Here is a 19,778-nt window from a genome sequence, read left to right as displayed (position 1 = left end):
GGTGAAGGAGAAATTAGGATAGTCGATCAAACCAGGCTCGTGGACGGCTGGTGATTTCTTCTTCAGTTGGAGTATTTTGTAGGGCTTCTTGCACTTCTGGTTGTTCAATTATAAATGGCTCTTCTTGCACCTCTGGTTGCATAGATGGCTCCTCTTGCACTTTTGATTGTTCAACTATAGACGGCTCTTCCTTTTGTAATGATTTATTGCTGATATCAAATTTATTTTCTTCCCTTGCTTCAGTCTGATTATCCATGTCATAGTTTGATATTGGAGCTACTTCTTCTTGATTTTCTGTTTCAGAAGTAGACTGCTGATTTTCGACCTTCAAGTCTGATTTTGTTACTGAGTTCTTGAACCATTCATCCAATGATGGGAATTCAACAAGTTCCATGATGTGATGATTAGTTTCTTCTGAACCAGGGTTGTAAAGGAACTTCCCTTCATCAAAAACTACATGTCTTGATATGTAAACTCGTTTTGATTTGGGTTCATAACATCTGTAGCCCTTGTGGATGGTACTATATCCAATGAAGACACAAGGATAGGTTTTCTTTACAAATTTGTTACCTCCTTGATATCTCAATGAAGGGTAGCATAAACACCCTATTACTCGCAAGCTTCTGTAGTTTGGTTCCTTGCCATATAACTTGGAGTAGGGAGAATCATTAAGCAAGACTGATGTGGGCATTCTATTGATCAAATATACAGCTGCAAGAAAAATTTCAGTCCACAAAAATAATGGTATGTTTGCATGAAATAGCATGGTCAAACCTGTCTCGACAATATGACGATGCTTCCGTTCAGCAACGCCATTTTGTTCGGGTGTTCCTGGACATGACATTTGTAATTGAATTCCACTTTGTGAAAGATGATCATGAAAACCTGATGAGTTAAACTCTCCACCACCATCACACTGAAAAACTTTTATTTTCTTATCAAATTGGTTTTCTACAAGTTTTTGAAACTTAATAAAGCAAGGATAGAAATCTGATTTCTTTCTTAAAGGATATAACCATGTGAACCTAGAGAAATCATCAATGAATATAACATAAAATTTAAAAGCTTGATTTGAAATGACAGGGGCAGGTCCCCAAAGATCACAGTGGATTTTCTGTAAAGGAAATTCAGAAATTTTATCATTTAAGGTGAAAGGTTGTTTACAACTTTTTCCAGATTGGCAACTAATACAAATGGATGACTTTGCTTGCCATTTTTTAAAATGGATAAAATTCTTTCCCTTGAGTAAAGATAAAACTTTGGCACTTGGATGTCCAAGACGTTGGTGCCACAAAGAAGAATCGTTGATTCCTGTAATTGTAGTTAAAGCTTGCTGAGAGTTTGAATCCAAAGCATAGAGATCTCCTCTCTTAATTCCCTTCCCTATTATCTGCTTGTTGTGATCCTTAATGACAAAATCAGATGGTGAGAATTTAACTGTACAAAAATTATCAGTAGTAAGTTTACTTACTGATATCAGATTTTTTTTCAATTTTGGCACTACGAGTACTCTTTTTAAATTCATACTTCCAATAGATTTATCTCCAGTATGTGTAATATCTAGTTTATTTCCATTTCCAACATACACAACATCATTACCTTTGTATGGTTTTATATGAGATAGTGTACCTGGATTGTTAGTCATGTGAGAGGTTGCTGCTGAGTCCATATACTGGGATGAATCATAGTCATTTGTAGTGAGTGTTGCTAGTGCTTGTGGCAGATTTTTAGTTTGATAAGAGTAATCAAACCTGTACCAACACTCAAGAGCAGTATGATTCATTTTACCACAAATTTGACAAGTAGGTTTGTCACCTTTTTCTTGTTGTTTGCCATTTGCACCTTTTTCTTTCATGAAATTTTTTGAGTTTGCATTGTAGCGACCAGCTGGGGTGAACCCTCTTCCTCTTGAGCTAAAACCCCCACGATTTCCTCTATTCGCTCTTCCTCGTCCACGTTGACTAACAAAGGCTTGATTATATTCAACATGGTCTTTCTCTTCTTCCTTTTGAGTGTTGAGTGTCTGTTCATATCCCTGTAGAGCAAGTACAAATTGATTAAATGTGGGATATGGAGGTTTAGTTACCATGGCGAGGCGAAAATTCTCATATTTTGATCCCAATCCTCGTGCCAGTTGGAACACTTTGTCAAGGTCATCGACTGGTTTCTTGATAGCTACAAGGTTGTCACAGATTGACTTAAACTCTTTCAGAAAAGAGTCTAAGGATTTTGATCCTTTCTTGATTGTCATCAGCATATTCTTTAAGAGTCCTTCCTTCTCAACTGTGATTGGCAGTAGTTGTTCTTCTAAGGAGCTCCACACATCATATGCAGTGGAATCTTCTGTGACAGATGGCTGGACTTCCTCCTTGATTGTGCCAAGGAGCCATGAGATGATTAGACCATCGTTTGTGAGCCAGCTTGTATAGTCTGGATTTGTCTTTCCATTCTCCAGTTGTTTTTCGGGTTTAACGCCATTTTTCTCCAAATGGTGAAGCACTCCGAGACTGCGAGATAGGTGAAGAATTTGTGATCTCCACATCAAATAGTTGTTGGCGCCCAATTTGATAGATACCAAACTGGCGCACTGATGGAACGATTGCAACGTAAGCTTTGGTTCCTCCATAAACCTTCTTCCTTTTTGTTGTGGGATACTTTAAATTTGCAAGTTTTTCAAAGCTCTGATACCATGAAGAACTTTACAGAAATGTATGAATTGATGGAATTCATTGATTGAAAAAGATAACATACATGGTCATATATTTATACACTATACATGATGATGATGATAATGTTCTAACGGTATTCCTTGAGTTTAGGCATGTAATTGGCCTTCCATAATAGCTACAGCTTTACATATGTGATTTACTGTCCGTGATTTGTGCGTGATCTTCTGCTTGATTCTTGCTCAATCTTCTGCTGCTGTAATCTACAGCTGTCATCCTATTGTCCTTATCAAATTATACTTTAAATATTAAAAATCTTTTCAATCAATTTAAATTTAAATAGAATACTAATATAATTAAATAATTATATTAAAAAAATAAATACCAATAAAATCGTAATAATAAAATATAGTAGGGGTAGTTTAAAAAGTTTCAATATTCACCCTCTTCTCACTTTTATATATATATATATATATATATATATGAATTCATAAGGTAAAATATAGTAAAATTTACATAACATTTTATATATTTATATTTGCAGACTCAATTTAATTAAAAATTACCAATATACATAATAATTTCAGTACGAAGGGGAATATTGAATTTCTGATAATACCCTTAACCCTTGTATTTCTTTACAATTAGCTTTTATAATTATTTTATAGTTATAATTTATTATTTAAAATAGATATAATTTTATTATTTAAATTAATTTTATAGTTAATTAAGAAAACCTTAAAAAGTATATATAAATATATTGATAATTTTTTTAAATAAAAATATAAATTAAATGATAATTTTATTATTTAAATAAATTTTAGAGTTTGCTATTTTCAATAATATCTTTAATTCTTTTATTTATTTGAATTAGCTTTTAATTATTTTGTAGTTGATAATTTTATTATTTAAAATAGATAATAATTTTATTATTTAAATTAATTTATTATGTAAAATAATAAATAAAAATTAATTAAATTAATTCTATATTTATTTTTAATTATAATATTATAATTTTATTATATTATTATGAAATAAAATTATAAAATATACATTATAATTGAAAAAGAATAATAATGAAATTTTTTAAACTATCCTTAGTTAAATATGATAATTATATATTTATTTTTATTTTGATTGGTTAACAATTAAAAAATAAAAATTAAATTTTATATCAATTAGATTAATGTCTTTTTTAAATTTAAATTTTATTATTAAGTAATATTTATTTATTTTTAAATTAATTTAAATTAAACTAATCATTATATATGTAATTAATTAAATTTTATTGAAACATAATTTTAAAAAAATTATTAATTTATGATTTAATGATATCATATGATATTATAAGTATACATTTTAATTATTCCATACTATATATATATAAGTGGAAAGGGAGAGAAATATTAAGATTATTAATAATGTGCTTAGGTCTTTTATTTAATTATAATAGCCTTTAATTACTTTATAATCGATAATATTATTCTTTAAAATTTAATTTTTTTTAAATAAATGATAATTTTATTATTTAAATTAATTTTATAGCTAATGAAGAAAATTTTAAAAAATATATAAAAATATAATTTTTAAACAAATGTATATATATTAAAAATATTAAAATAATAAATTCATATTTTAAAGTATAAATTAAAATAACAAGCTGAAATTTAATTAATAGATATTAAAAATATTAATAAAGTAAAATTTTAAAATAAGAAGTATCTAAATAAAATTAATGGAAATAAAAAAGAAGATTCTTAATATAGTTATATTACAATCGATCTTGTAGGATTATGATTTTCAAACAATTCTTCGATTTTTTCAGAGGAAGTAAATGATTAATTGTTTGTAAATCATTAAAATGATAGATTATAATTTTAAAAATTTACTTAATTTTAAATGTTAACTATTTTGATATTTTTTAAAAATTATTTATATACCTATATTGATAATTATAAAGAATTATAAATTTAGTAATATTATGTTATGAGATAATAAGTTGTTGTTTATATTATTAAATATTAATCTTAATTTTAATAATTTTATAAATTTAGTAATATTATATTATGTGAAATTTTATTTTATATATTGGATAACTATCAAAATTAATAAATTCTTTAATTTTTATTCATTAAGTAATATTTATTAGATAACTATTAAAATTAATAAATTTGATAATATTAATCTTAATTTTTTTTAAAAAAAAGGAATAAGATAATAAAGTAATCATATAATTAATTTTTTTATATAAAATAATTTATATTAGTATAAATTATTTTTGATGTGTTAAATTAAGTTTTAAAATATTTAGAATAGTTTATTTATTATTTTTATTATTTTCTGTGCATCTCTTCATTCTAAAAATTTTTAATATAATATTTTAATTTATAAATATTAATTATTTTCATCATGATTTTATTTTATTTGTGCTTTCATAGTTAATTTTTAGATGTTAAAATTAATATAAAACTTTATTGATATTTTATAATTTTGATAAAAAAAATATAAAACTACTAGATTTTATAGTTGATTCAATTATATATTTTAAAAATAAATTTAACCAATTAAAAAATTAATATTAACTAATTTTAAAGTAAATATTATATTTTATTATAAATTATATTTTCATGTATTTTATATTTATTTCATCATTATAAATTTTATAACTAATTTATTTTTTACAAAGAATAAAAATTGAAATTTGTATATTTAAAATTGATATATTTAAATATTCATTTGAAAAAAAGTAAATAAATCAATATTTTTATTTTAATATTCACAAAAAATTTGAATTTATGTGATTTTACATTATTTTATACTTATACTAATATTTATATTTTATCAATTATATTCTCGTATTTTTTATAATACTAATAAGTATTTAAAAATAATTTTATAGAATATAATATATAAAAATATAAAATAAATATATATAACGAATATTAATTACGTATAAGATACATTAACAAATATTAATTGTTTATAAAAGTAAAAGATTATTTTATTTATATGATATATCAGGTAATTTTCACATGTAATTTTTTAATTTTATTCGTATTTTTAATTTGATCATCCAATTTAAATTCCTTCCTTAAAACTCTCTCAACTTCATTTTATTATCATAAAACTCTTTGTTACATGTTATGTTATTAAAGGTTTACAAGATAATAAAAAACTGTTTTAAACATTATTTTTTTATATAATTTATCTCTAAATTTTATTTTTTATTTTTTCAATTTATTCTATAAAAAATAGATATTAATAATTTTGAACACTATTCAATTTAAATTGAAAAAATTAATTAAAATAAGTTTAATTTTTTAAAATATTCAATTTTAAGTTTTATTTAAAAAATTTTAAATTATTCAATTTGATCCAGATTTAAGAGAAAAAATTTTAAAAGAAATGAACCGATCTAATACATTAGATATAAAGAGTCTTTCAATTATAGTATCATTATGGCTCAGTGGTTAGCTAATCATATAATAGAAATAAAGAGCATAAATTTGATTCTTATTATTTTCCTTTTGTCTTTTACTTTTTTTTTCAAGCGTGATTAAAAATTAACACCCACTGTTCATTCAAATGAACTATCTCAGTCATCCAATCCTTACTATATAACCATCACTTTCATAAACAATGCCCTGATCTCCTCCACTTTTCCTCTTAAAGTGTAACCGTCTTTACCTTCGTTACTTCCTTTCTTTTCACACCTTGTAATCACCATCCAAATTCGTTTACTTTAAGTTGTATTTTTAAGTGGCCTAATTTTATAAAATGATTTATTTTATAAATTAAAAATCAAATTAGACTGAATTTGAATCGGTGAATTCTGATTCAGAAAAAAAAAAAAAAAAAACACAATCAACCTCTCTAATATAAAAATTTAGTCTGATTCACGATTTGAATTGGATTGTGGCTAGTTCTAATAGAATGTAATGACATTTTACATTGTACTTTTCTATTTGATTTTCCATACCTAGACTAGAGTTTCCACATACTAGGGCTTATGCGGCTTATGCTATATTTATTTAATCTAGATAGTTTAGTTGAGCTTGAATTTTAAGGTCTTGGACCTTTTATGGAATATGTTACATATGTAAGAACAAACTTTATGTCCCTTTTAATTTTGGGAAAGAAGGCAAATTACAAGCATATGATAAAATAAGCGTATGATAAAATAAGTGAGTATTAAAAATAATAACCGAGCTCGCAGTTCGGACGGTCTCGCAGCTTATAAGTATATGATAAAATAGGCTAAATATAAAACGATTGAGCTCCCCATGGACGGGCTCGCTAGTCACAAACACACGAAAAATTAACTAAAATATGATATAACCGAACTCACGGCTCAGGAGAGAGCGCAAAAAGATAGCCTAAGTACTCCCATAAAAACAGAGAAAGGCTCGCAGCTCGGATATATCCATTTGGTAGATTGCGCAAAGGACATATTAAATTCATTAATACAAGATAAGACAACCAAGCAAGTTAGGCTTACAAGCAGAACACACAGCGTAAAGCACGAGCTCGTAAACCAGGGTACGAAGACAGTTCCATACATAAGCGTGGTCAAACCAAGTCCCAAAGAACTGAACAGCTCAAAAGAGCAAAGAAGGTCACACACTTAAAAAATTATCTAAGTATACAAACAAAAGTAAGCGCGATCAAACCAGATCCTAAAGGACTAAACATTTCGAAAGAGTAAAGAAAGTCATACATTCAAAAATTAGTCTAGGTACACAAAATGGAATATGCGGAGCTGTCAACATCCACAGATTGTCATTCACAAAGTTACAAGTTAGAAAACAAGAGAAAAAACACAAGGGATAGAAACAAAGACAGGTACACAAAAAATATATCTTTATTTATTCATTGGAATGAGTTATAGATACAGCATGGGAAGGGGAGCTCGAACTAACAAGATTGTTCAAGGGCTTATCTACAGTATCCTCTCCTTGAGGTCCAGCTGGCGGGGGAGGAGCTCTCCTGGGCAGGGGATTGTCGTCCTCTCCGTAGCGCACCTCCTCGCCGTCGGAATCAACTTTAGGGGCTCGCAGGATCGCTAACGGAGTGGAGGGGACATCTCTAGCTGCCTTCAGGCCTTAATTGTAGCCGAAAGCATACATACGGGAGGCCTCATGATATACTCTCTCTTTCATTTCATCAAAGGCCTTGTACTCTTCAAGACGTGCTTCGTAAGCTTGTTGAATCTTAGCCTTCAGCTCAGTAGAGTCCTTGTACTCCTGGAGGCGCTCCTCACAGGCCAGCTGGACCTTTTCCTCTACAGCCCAGGCATCCTTCAACAGGGCAGAACATCTCTCTTCCAGAGCATTGACCTCTTGGCGAAGTTGTTGTTGTTGAAGGCGAGACTCCTCCGCTGCCAAGGCCATGCCTTTCAGGTCCTCGACATGTTTCTTAAGCTTCTGTTGGAGGACAGCAGCACGGGCTAAAGCCTCATCGCTCTAGGCCCAGGCCTCATCACGCTGGCAGCTAGACTTCTCCAAAGCAAACAACTGCGCCAAGGCCTCGTCTCATTGAGACTCTGCTGCAAAAGCCCGCTCAGAAGCCCTGCCAACCTCTTCTCACATGTCTCTCAGGTGTTTGGTGAGATCCTCAATTTGATTCTGAAATTCGATAATGTTCCCACGGGCCCCACTAGTAGCCAAAATATTCTCCTCACAGCGAGCTTCGTCGATGCATTGGTCTACTGAGCTCTAAAGGGCTGATCCCGAGCATCGATCTCCATGAATACGCTTAGCGCCTGTTAAGAAAAAACAGCAAATAGAGAGAAGAGAATAAAAATAAAATATGCCTAAGGAAAGCAAGATGGCTCACTATGAGGAGCATCTCTCTGAGGCTATCTCCTAGGTCCTCCCGAGACCACAGATGGAAGGCCACCTGCTGCTTGGTAGAGCAGGCCAGATGGCTGGCGAGAGCAAGGAAGTGCAGGTCAGAAACATCGGAGACCCCCTCCCGAACATCTTCTTGCACAACATCTCGGCCACAGAAGCCACCACGGACTCAGGAGTCATCTTGGCAGCGGTGAAGAGCTTGTTGTCGGGTGCTGAGGTCAGCTGCCCCACGACCTGCTTCCCTTTGTTTGTGGGGGAAGGAAGAGCAGTCTCTGGAGGCCCTGCCGCGCATGCCTTCTTGACAGCCTGGCCCTTAAGGGATGCCTCAAAAGTCTAGGCTCGCTTGCCAGTAGCACCACTAATTACAATGGCAGTAGTAGCTTGGCAAGGCTGAATCGCTAGAGGAGCGATCTCAGTCCCCCTTTTGGAGCCACTCTCTATGGACTCATTGATGGTGATGGGATCTTGGGAGGCAAGATTAGAAGTGGATTTGGGCTTCAAAGCCGCCGAAGACTTGGAGGAGCCCGGAGCCTTGCCCTAAGTGGAGGCCCTAGAGGCTGCAGATCGAGAGCCTTTAGCCAAGGGCAGCAGTTCGGCCTGCCATGGTGGGGGAGACGGCATGAAAAACCTCGCGGGTCACGTTTGCAACTGATTGACCGGCCTTGAAGGCCTCCACACTGGCCTTCATGCTCTCCCTAGACATGGTGAAGTTCTTTGGAGGCCTGATTTTGTCCATCAGCACGGAGGAAGCTGAAAAAACAAAAACAACTCAAGTCAAGGCCAAACACAATGAAAGGGAAAAATGCTACTGGAAAGGAAAAAGAAAAAAAAAGGGGGGGTGGGGGAGAAAAAGACAGAAGAACAGTCATCAACGAGTACAAGCTTTCTAGCAGTCCCAGAGACTAGACACAAACATGCACTTCTTGACATCATATTTCCTTTGAACAGAGCTGAGTTGAAGAAGGCAGATCTGGTCCACCAGAGGCAGCCGAGGAAGGTCGTTGCAACCCTGGAGAATCTCCCTCTATGAGAGATCAACATCCTAGTTGATCCCAGAGCCTTCCTTCAACTCTACCACCACAAAGGCTTCCGCCCAGCCTTTTATTGAGTCTTTGTACCTTGCAAAGATGGACAACCCTCTTTGGGGAGCAAAGTAGTAAAACTCGTGGTTTGCCCAAACCAAGCGAAAAAAGGTGGAAAATAGAGTGATAGAAGGGGCAAAATCCCAGCACAAATTGATTGACTCGAAGGAACACATGAAGATGATAGAATTTGGAGATAGCATGCGAGGGGTCACTTTGAAGTGACGAAAACCCTCAATAAAGAAGGGAGAGAAGGGGAAGGTTAACCTGAAGTCGCGTTATTTGACGTAGAAGATCAAGCTGCGACCTTGCTGGGGGTCTATCAAATCTGCCGGTGAAGGAACAGGAAGAATGATCCTCTTATTGCGATATGGAGCCCTAATACTATAGGTGGAGGTGTCTATGTAGTCAACAAAAAAAAATTGGTAAGAGTGGAAGAGGTGACAATGGACCTCAAACCTACAACATAAGGAATTCTAGCAGTGGTCATCAGGAAAAAAGAGACGTACCTCAGGAAAAATTTTGCAGAAAGGGAGAAAGACGGAGTAGAGGAAGCAGAGCAAGAAGAAGAGTTTAGAGAGAAACTGATAGCACGAATTTGAAATGAGTAAAGGAAGAGAAGAGACGTTTTGACGGGAGCCTCCCTAGGGCCGCGCGATCATAATTGAGACCTAAGGATTTACCCCCTCATTACTCATGGAATAACTAATGAGGAGGTAAAGGGGTACTTGATGACTATTGGACCTTTGGCATCTAGGTTGAGGTCGAGCCCTGGAGGAAGAGACAGGCCCAAAACCCATTAGAGCCCACTACACAAGCTGACCCATCAACACACCATCCAACCTGCAACTAAAGCAGGCCGGACTGACCGAGGGCTTGAGCTCGCCAAAAAGGAGTCTAGCTCATTTGACGTAACAAGGAGTAGGAGAGTAAGCCCAGCTATATCGCAACCTTATCAGCACGGGCGCTGGAGGGGAATTAAATGGCTGTCTGACTAAGATGGGCAAGCAAGTACGCCCGTATGTACAGTTTTGCGTGACAGCGATAGGTGGCATAGCAGGATGGTGGTTATGCGTCACTAGAGAATAAGGGAAAAATGAATAGGAGGGAGAAGCGTGATCTCTTTAGACTAAACTTTTCCATACAAACAAAATCTTATTTTTCTCTGAATGTCACGACACACCATTAATAAAATGAAATATTTATAAAAAAATTTTGTTAACAAATATTAACGTAGCATCTAAAATTTTTGATAAATAATATTTTAATCTTTAAAGTTGAATGAAAATATATTATAAATTTAGTTTAAAAAAATTTCCTCACATTATAATTTGTCCTTATATCAATTCCAAAATATTATATTCACTTGCAAATAAATGCTTAATTTTTATAAATTAATATCCTCATTTATTTATTAACTTTTATCTTATACTTAAAAGATAAAAATAAAAATAAAAATAAAATTTTAATAAAAAAGCTTGACATAATATGTATCCATATTCAAACCAAAAAATCATTTTTTTGGTCTGATTTCTCCTTTTCAGTGATTTATTTTTATTTAATTAAAGAAAGAGGAAGTAATATGCTTTTTGTTTAATTTTTCTGTTATTATTTTTCATATATAATATATTAAAATTTTAATATACAGATATAAATATAAAAATTCATTAACAACTATAACATTTAGGATATAATTTATAAAAATATATATTAATTTTAATTAAAGTATAGAATTTAAATCAAAAGTTATTTATTAATCAAATACAAAATTTAAAAATAAAGGGGCTAATGCATAAATTTTATTATATATTAAAAAATCATAATTTTTTAGTAATATTTAACAATACTAAACGAAAGGAATCATTTTGATGTAAAATAATAGGATTTTTTTTCAGTGGATCCACTTGAAAAATCTTGAAAATTTTGTAATTAAAAAAAGAAAATTCCATTTTTTCTTTTCCGAGAATCTTGCGACACAGATTTAACAACATTGGGAACGCAAAATCGCACCGGCGCCCAACAAGATCCTCTAAGGTATAACAACACCGGGAGGAAAAGGGAAATCCCGAAAGCTCCTTCATCTCCGACTCGGAGACGCTAATGCCAAACACAGAACTCCAGTAAGTTCTTTGTATATTTCTTCCTCCGTCTCTTGCTAATGCTGCTTAAGTGCTTATGGCCACCGGTTCACTTAGATTTTAGTCCTGGAAAGCTTTTAATTGGAGTTTTATGCGTGTCGAAGCCTCTAGGATAGTGTTAGTATAAAACAAGCCACGTTTTTGAACTGAGAATACTTTAAAATTATCAGAACACGATTTAGATTTTAGAGTAATCTATGTTAAAGCGCACGAATTAGGTCATTTTGATATAAATCTCCAAATATATGCATGCCCTAATTCCTCCTGTTCGGTGTTTAGATTGCTGTGGCGTATTTAATCCAAAGATGACAGAAAACGGAGGCAACATGCTAAGCAAAAAGCAAAAAAGGTCCAATATCTCAGTTAATCTTGTTAGTTTTGGTATTATCCTTTGGCCATGCATTTTGGATTTGGTTTAATTAAATTTTGCTAGTATATATATACTCTTTTGCTTCTCTATCTAATTGAAGGGTGAAAAGAGAACTTGAAGATCTGTGTGAACGCTTGAAACAGAAATATCTGAAGATGAATATTCCAGTTAATGTCAATAATTATGATTTTAGTAACGGTCGATTTCCGCTTATTTATAAGAATCCCTATTCGGGGGAAGAAAAATGCACCATAATGGAAGGGTGTAAATTTTTCACTGGGGAGAATGCATTACTTTTAAGAATTGAACGATTGGATAAAGCTGAACTAGAGAAGCTAGAGACACCTGAAGAAAAGCATGCAAAGGAGAACTGATAGCGAAGCAGAGTTATGCTAAGGCTGCATTAGCTCATTACAATCATCAAGAGGTTAGTTTTTCTTTCATTTGCTAGTTGTGACACTTGCACATATGCTTGCGTTGTGGTTGAGAGGTTATGATAATAGGAGATGATTTGCAATCTATATGAAGAGAGACTATTAATTCTAGAATGAGAAAATGATATTAGAATTTTCGATGCAACCTTCTTGCTTGATCTGCTAGTCTAATTAGCTACAGATGAACCCTTAAAGAAAACCAATTATTATTCCTACTTGACATACAAATTAAGGCGCTACAGGATAGATTAAAAGGATTTTTTCCGACCATTATGTTAAGTTATCCTCTCGTGCCTCGTATATATGGGCATTGAAAAAAAGATACAGTGAGTATGGAATGTGTTGTCTATGTTAGCTGTTCATCTGCATTTTGTTTTGAAACCTGGGTTTTATTTACCATGGTTGGTAGCATCATTTAGCAAACACTAACACAGGAAGCAATGGATAAGAAGGACAATGTAAAAAACTCATCTTCACCACCATAAAGTTTAATTTATCATATTGTGTGAGAAGTTTTATAGAATTAGACTTCGCGATATTTTCACTGGTTTGATTGGAGACACAGGTCAAGTTTAAGGGAACATTTGTCTTAATGATTGATGGCACTTCACTTTAGCTGAAATGATTATTGACCTTTGCAAGGAGTCTATTGAATAAGTATAAGAAAAATAAAGCGTGTCCATTTTTAATCTTGGTTATTTGATTTTTAAACTATTAGTAAACAATTATCAAGTACGTTTAGACATTTATATAAACATGCTCCAACTTTAGATGGCACTGCATAAACAGGCCACTTGAATTCTCTAAGAACTTGTAAGATTACTGGAAGAATTGAATCTGACATGGCACATTTTAGTGAGGGGTTCTTGGGAAAGTGGGAAAAGGAGCAATGAAAGAAGCAGCGGAAGATTAGTGTGGCCGGAGCATGCCCCTGGCGTGTTTCGCAGGCAGAGGCAGAGAAGGACATGACTTAGGCCTGTTCTAGAGCCCAGAAACAGGCTCAAAGCGTGTTCCTTACCTGACCAGCATGTTAATGGAGTCCCAAACACTCCGCAACACATTTCTAATTATGCATCTTGAATCCAAGAATGTTTTTTTACTTCTTGTTTTATCTAGATACAGCTGCAGAGTTAGTCTAGATGCTTTTCTATCACAACTGGGTTTTAATTAGTACAACTAGGTTAATTAGTTTTCCTACTTTTCTAGTTTTCATCATGTAGTTTAAGTTATCTAAAGTTTCAGGTTAGTAGAATTACTCCATGTGTTATAATTTGTGATTTCATTTTTCAATTGAACTACAAGAACTGGCTAGATTTACCAGAATATGTCGGTCATTGTGCAGCAATACCAATAAAGTCTATATTCAAAGGCTTTGCAGTCCTAGGCTGTACAGTAGTAGAACTGTGATATCGTTCCTGACAGCATGCTCTGATTTTGATACCACTTGTTGAATATGAGAGGAGGAACAATACTGCAAGAAAATCTGTTAAAGCCAGAACCACTGGATCTAGTACATGAAACCATTACTTTTGTGAATGATAAATCTAGAAACCTAGAATCCTATTTATATTTGAACAAGCAAAAGTATAACTGCATATTAATTTAGCAATTAGGTTACAACCTTATATTTGTTAGAAAATAATTATTACCAACATTAAGGTTACAAATTTGATTTATTGGAAAATAATTATAGCAATTCATTTAATAATGGTTATAATTTGTTTACTAGGGCTCCGTTTGTTTCATGGAAAATATTTTCTAGAAAAATATATTTTAGGGCATTTAGAAATATTAGTTAATGGAAAATATCTTCCAGGCCAAAGAAAAATATCTTCTCTTTGTTTTATCTTTTACATAGTTATGTAGATTTCTTGGGATTTTCATTACTTCTTACTTCAATTGTTCCAAATCTATAACTCTTCATTCTTGAGGATTTGTAATTCTGTTTCCCTTTTCCTCATTTTCTTAGGATGTGGATTTTGAGCTTGTGAAGGTTCTGAATTGCTCAACGTTTTGTGTTTTGGGCTTATGGAATCATATCAATTTTGAGGCCAAACCCAGAAATTTCAAATGCTCCCCAAAACTCTTTTTTGCTGAATTATATGGAAAAGCTTTACGTATCACTTGCTGTTGTATGCTGAAATCTAAGGGCTCTGGTATGTACTTGTGTGTTTTCTATTAGCATTTGAAAAGATAGGCAAATTACAGAGTTTATTCTCTTCTTTGCTTCCTGATGTCTTATTTGCATGTCGATGATGTTTAACTGCACATATTCTTAATTTGCACAATGACGTATTGATTGATCCCATGAAGTAATTGTTGAATCCCACATCGGTTGTGGAAAGGGGTAATGTGCCCCTTATATGGGCTATAGGCACTCCTCCCCCTTGAGCTAGTTTTTGGAGTGAGTTAGGCCTGGCCCAAATTTAACAGTAATGTATGAATATCAAATTTCTATATTAGTCAAGTTCTTAAAATTTTTCCCCTCAGCTTATTTATATGCATGATTCTTTCTCTTATTTTGTCTGTAAGACATTGTATATGTTGACAAGTTGTTTTATGCGTTGGCTGTTGTTTTATCCTGATGTTTTTTGCTCTGGTATTTGTATGCTCCTATATGCATTGACATGGATAGGTAGGTTACAATATTCATTTTCTCTTGTTGGCTTCCTATGACTACTATATGGATTCTTGTTCCATACATTTAACTAGAAGTGAGCATTCGGTCAGTTCGGTTTAAAATCAAGCCAAACCAAACCGCTCAAACCAAATATACCAAATTTATTAGAGAACAGAACCAAATAAGAGTTAGAATCAAACTGAAAAAATTTGGTTCAGTTTGAACCATCGAATTACAGTAACCAAATTCAGCAGTAGCCAAAGCAAAGACAAACTTGTCTATTCAAAATATCCAATACGGTAATCAAATACAACTAGTTTACATTTGCACAAATCAAATACAGTAATTTTACAAGAGAAAGGCTAAGCGAGGATGACACTTTACAACAAAAACAAATTCCATCAAACAATACAGATTTAGACTTGAAACACTGGAGCCAACAAATGACAAGAAATAAAGAGTTCATATTTCAAAGATGTCATACCCTGCCTTGCCTCTCCCATACACAACATGAAGGAGACCTGCTATGATTATTGATAGACTTAGATGCCTCAAAGACAGTGTTATTAAAGGCGAAAAAAGGCGAGAGGCGACGCGAGGTGCCACCCCCTCACCTCGCCTGACTGAGGTGAGGCGCCTGCACAAAGGTGACGCCTCAGTCCACAAAGGCGCCAGAGGCAGCGCCTCACTGAAGCAACCCTTTTTCTTTAAAAAAAAAAAAACACTTTTAAACAACAAAAGAGAAATTTTAGTCTCTCTCAGTCTCTTTCAAACAGCAGATAACACTTTTGTAGCAACTAAAATGCAAATTTTTTAATCTTTCTTACTCCAAATAACATCAACCAGGTATGTGTCTCCTCCTTTCTTCTTCTTCTTCTTCTTTCTCCTCTCTTCTCTCCCTACTGTACCTGTATAGCAACATGCCTTCTTTTTTTAATATTTTCTCTCTTCTCCTCCTTTTTTCCTTCTCTTTCTCATTCTCTCTTCTCTCTTCGTTGGACTGGCACAGTAGCAAATCCACTTTTTCTTTTCCTTTTTTGTTTAAAAAAAAAAACTTCTCTCTTCTTCTATTGCTACGAATAATATTTATATTTCATTTGAACATGTAACTTTTCCTTTAAATATGGGTGTTCATTGAAGTGTTTGTATGTATATATATGTATATTTAAAATATATAACAAAATTTTGGCTTTATCGTCTTTTTTTTTAAAAAGGCGACACCTCGCCTCTCGCCTCACTTTAATGTCGCCTCTCGCCTTGATAACACTGTTCAAAGATGAATTTATTATTCTGTGGTTGAACAAGTCAGCTACACAATCGAGAGCAATAGCGAATGAAAGAGAGGGGAAGGGAAGAAATCAAGATTGCCTATTGACAGGAGGAGAAAGGACATGGGATAAAAATTAAAAAATCAGCGCATGGTTGAGAGACGAGAAATCTGAGTGAAAGAAATTTAGAGGTAGAGGGGTTGGGGAAAAATTGAAAGCTGAAGAAGAAACTGATATGACCAAGGAATAAAGAAATAGTAGATTAATCTCTTCACTCCATTGTAATAGTAGAAAGTAGTTATGGGACTCAAAATTGTATAAATAGGAACTTATAAAGAGAAAGATATCGAAGATCATTAGTAATCAAGATAAACTCTTTCTCCCTATTTGTGCTCTCTCCTCTTCTCTAATTCTCTCTATTACTTCTCCCCCTTCTTATTTTTTTTCTCAACTCAATCTACTTTTATTTCTTTCTCTCCCTATTTCTCTGTTTCAAAGGGAATTACAGTTCTGCTATGCAACAAGTGGTATTAGAGCCTACGATCAATAGGCACTAAATTCCAGGGTTTTTTTCTGTTCTATTCCAGGTTTTTTTTTTCTGTTCTCTTATTCTGCTTCCTTTTCTTGGAATCGTATTTCTTCTTTTCTTTCTTGAACTTCTTGGAAATCCAAGGAACATCAAGATTCTAATCATTTTTCCTCTAATCTCTCTCATCTAAGTTCTGCTTTTCTCTCTATTTCTTGTTCTATTCCTCATCCCTTTCTTTCTCTATTTCCCCTAACTTCTACTCTTTCCTCATCTTTCCTCTGTTTCTCTCTTTTTTCTTATGTTTCTCTCTAGTTCTTCTATATACTCTCATTCTTTCTTACATTTCTGTTTCTCTTCTCATCTAATCTCACTTCTAGGGTTCCATTTCTATTTCTAGAAAAGGACGTTGTTCCTTCTTTCTCATTTCTTGAGTTCTTGAATCACATTTCATTCTTTCTTGAAATTCTTTCTTGTGCTTCCTCATCGTCCCCACCTGCTTCAGAGCAACTAAGCATATATGGATTTTCGAACATCTCATCATTGTAACGCTGCATTAGTTCTTCTAGGGGCTGAGTCCAAGTCAGTCGGGGATTTTGTTGCCATAACCAACTTCACCAATATGATGGAGGGAGCTAATCGAAGCTGGAGATACCTTAATCTCTCTTGGTATACCTTGGATCTCAAAATATTGCTCTGATCTAGCAACCCAGCCTATTGGGGCATGTTCTATCAAAATTAGGCATTTCCACCTTAGCCATTGTCAGGGTATCTTCCAACAATAGAGGTCTATTCGCCGCTTTTGACACAGTTTTCCAATGTAGTTTGGTCTTGGCCAAAATGAATGGCAGCCACCACTACTTCCAATTCAGTCATTCTCGTCTCACCTGTTACATCTTGGTCTCCATTCTTGTTTTCATCATTGTTGATCGGGCATGTGGACCAATTTGATAGAGGAAAGAGTGTAAAAATGAAATTTGAAAAGGAAACTTGGAGTGGAATTGGATTGTATTAACGACAGCAAAATAATTACAGAATTAAGTTTACAATCTCTATTCTGAATAAACCAGTAGAAACACTGATGAAGAGGAAAAACAATAAACTCAAAAGAACAAAGATGACTGAAATCAGCCTCTATGAGCATTCTCCCTGCAGGGAATTGTAATCAGCCCCCATGAGCTTTTTCCCTGTGGGGAATTGTATTCTGCGCTCTCTCACTGTTGAGAATGGTTCAGGATTCAAAAGATGCCTTTCTCCTGCCATCCCTTTCCTTAAATGCTGGAGAGGAATGTTCTTTTGGTACTAATTCCAGCCAGATGTCCTTTTTTCCATCCTTCATAGAAGTTTCCAATTGTACCTCTTCCACCTTGTACTTACTTCCCTCTTCTGGAATATACTTTGTAGCTCGTTGGTTTTGGGCCTCCATCCCTATTACCCTGTGCCTCATTCTATTCATTTGATTTCATGTAACAATTATTTTTCTTTTTGTGATTGTGGTCCTCACCACTCTAAAAAGTTGTTATTCAATCTTTTCCATTTTTTAGCTATTTACACTCTGTTTGGGAGGAAAAAGAGTAAAATTTTTTCTAAGATCATGATTTATAAGGTAAGACTTTTCATGATTTTTAAATCTTAATAAATTTTTATTGTTTGGGCAGAAAATAAGTTTCTTAAGGTATTTGAAGATTTTCTAAATCTTCTCAACCCGTTGAAATTGAAGTTTTTAAGAAAATCTTACTGTGAGTATGTGATAACCCTCACTCCCTCCCGAACACCAGTTTAAGGTTTTCATTCTATTGCCTTAAAAAACCTCATTCCAAACAAAATGTTAGAGCTTAGCATCTGGGCATTGTTGGTGCAGGAGTATTACTCAGTTGGGGGCTTTTTTTTTTTTTTTTTTCTTTCGGGATGCTGTGGGTCTTGCTTTAGAAAGGGTCTTGAAATTTAAACAGTTTACTTGCAGGCTTCAGTCGTGATTAGATGCTTCCACTTTTTGTTTTTCCTTTATTCCCTGTTAAGCAAAGAAGTTTAAACTTTGACGGATACATTATTAGCAAAGTCTCATGCTTGTTTTATTAGCTAATTAATTGTTTATTTTTATTTTAGATGCCAGCGCCCTGAAGGGTTGTTATTTTTGCGGTTCCTATGTTCGTCATCCTGATAGTGGATTTCGTGCTGGCGGTGAACGTGGCTTGAGGGTTGGCAAGTATGGCGGAATTCCTGTTGATCGTGGTCCGGTACTTCCTCAATGGTCTAGTTGAGCTGTAATCGAATGAGCACATCAATAGCAGCTGCTAATCGCTAAACTTTCTCCCATCCGCAGCATTTATAATGGTTTTTGTATCTCAACTTTACTATGCAATGCTTGTTAATCATCTCTGAATCTACATTGAAAACTATCACTTTGTAATGTCCTGTCTATCTATATACGGATGATAACGCTAGAATTTTATTAATTTATATTTAGTATTTAAACGTGAAGTTCATGAACTAGTACTTAAATGAACATTTTTCTGTAAACTGAATAATGCGCTCTTCAACAAGCACACTCCTTTTTGATAAAGCTCTTCTCCGTTGCAAGTGAGTTCTAAATTTGAATTTAGATTGAAAATTAAAATTAAAAAGGAATGAAGTTGAATTTGTTTAACTTTTAGCTGTTTTACCAGCAAAAGTCTAATGGGCTGCCATACAAGCCTATAAAAGGCAAAGGAACGACACATCAGAAACCTAAGCTCTGAACCATGTATTAATACTTAACCTTGCCATTGCTAAATATAAAGTGTTTAAATTAAAATACATGTTCGAGAGAAGGTACATGATGA

General features: G+C 33.4%; 1 long non-coding RNA gene across 1 annotated transcript; it reads left to right on the top strand.

Moving 5' to 3' along the window:
- The first annotated feature begins 11,489 nt into the window (after positions 1 to 11,489).
- Positions 11,490 to 19,439, top strand: LOC122721201. The gene is made up of 4 exons (XR_002487994.2): positions 11,490 to 11,720; positions 12,018 to 12,535; positions 14,512 to 14,698; positions 19,063 to 19,439. It is a non-coding gene; the product is annotated as an uncharacterized LOC122721201 (long non-coding RNA).
- Positions 19,440 to 19,778: the final 339 nt, after the last annotated feature.

This window comes from Manihot esculenta, chromosome 5 (genome assembly GCF_001659605.2).
Source record: "Manihot esculenta cultivar AM560-2 chromosome 5, M.esculenta_v8, whole genome shotgun sequence".
NCBI classification, from domain to species: Eukaryota; Viridiplantae; Streptophyta; class Magnoliopsida; order Malpighiales; family Euphorbiaceae; genus Manihot; species Manihot esculenta.
Note: the sequence above shows the minus strand (reverse complement) of the source record. Positions and strands in the feature narration are given on the sequence as shown.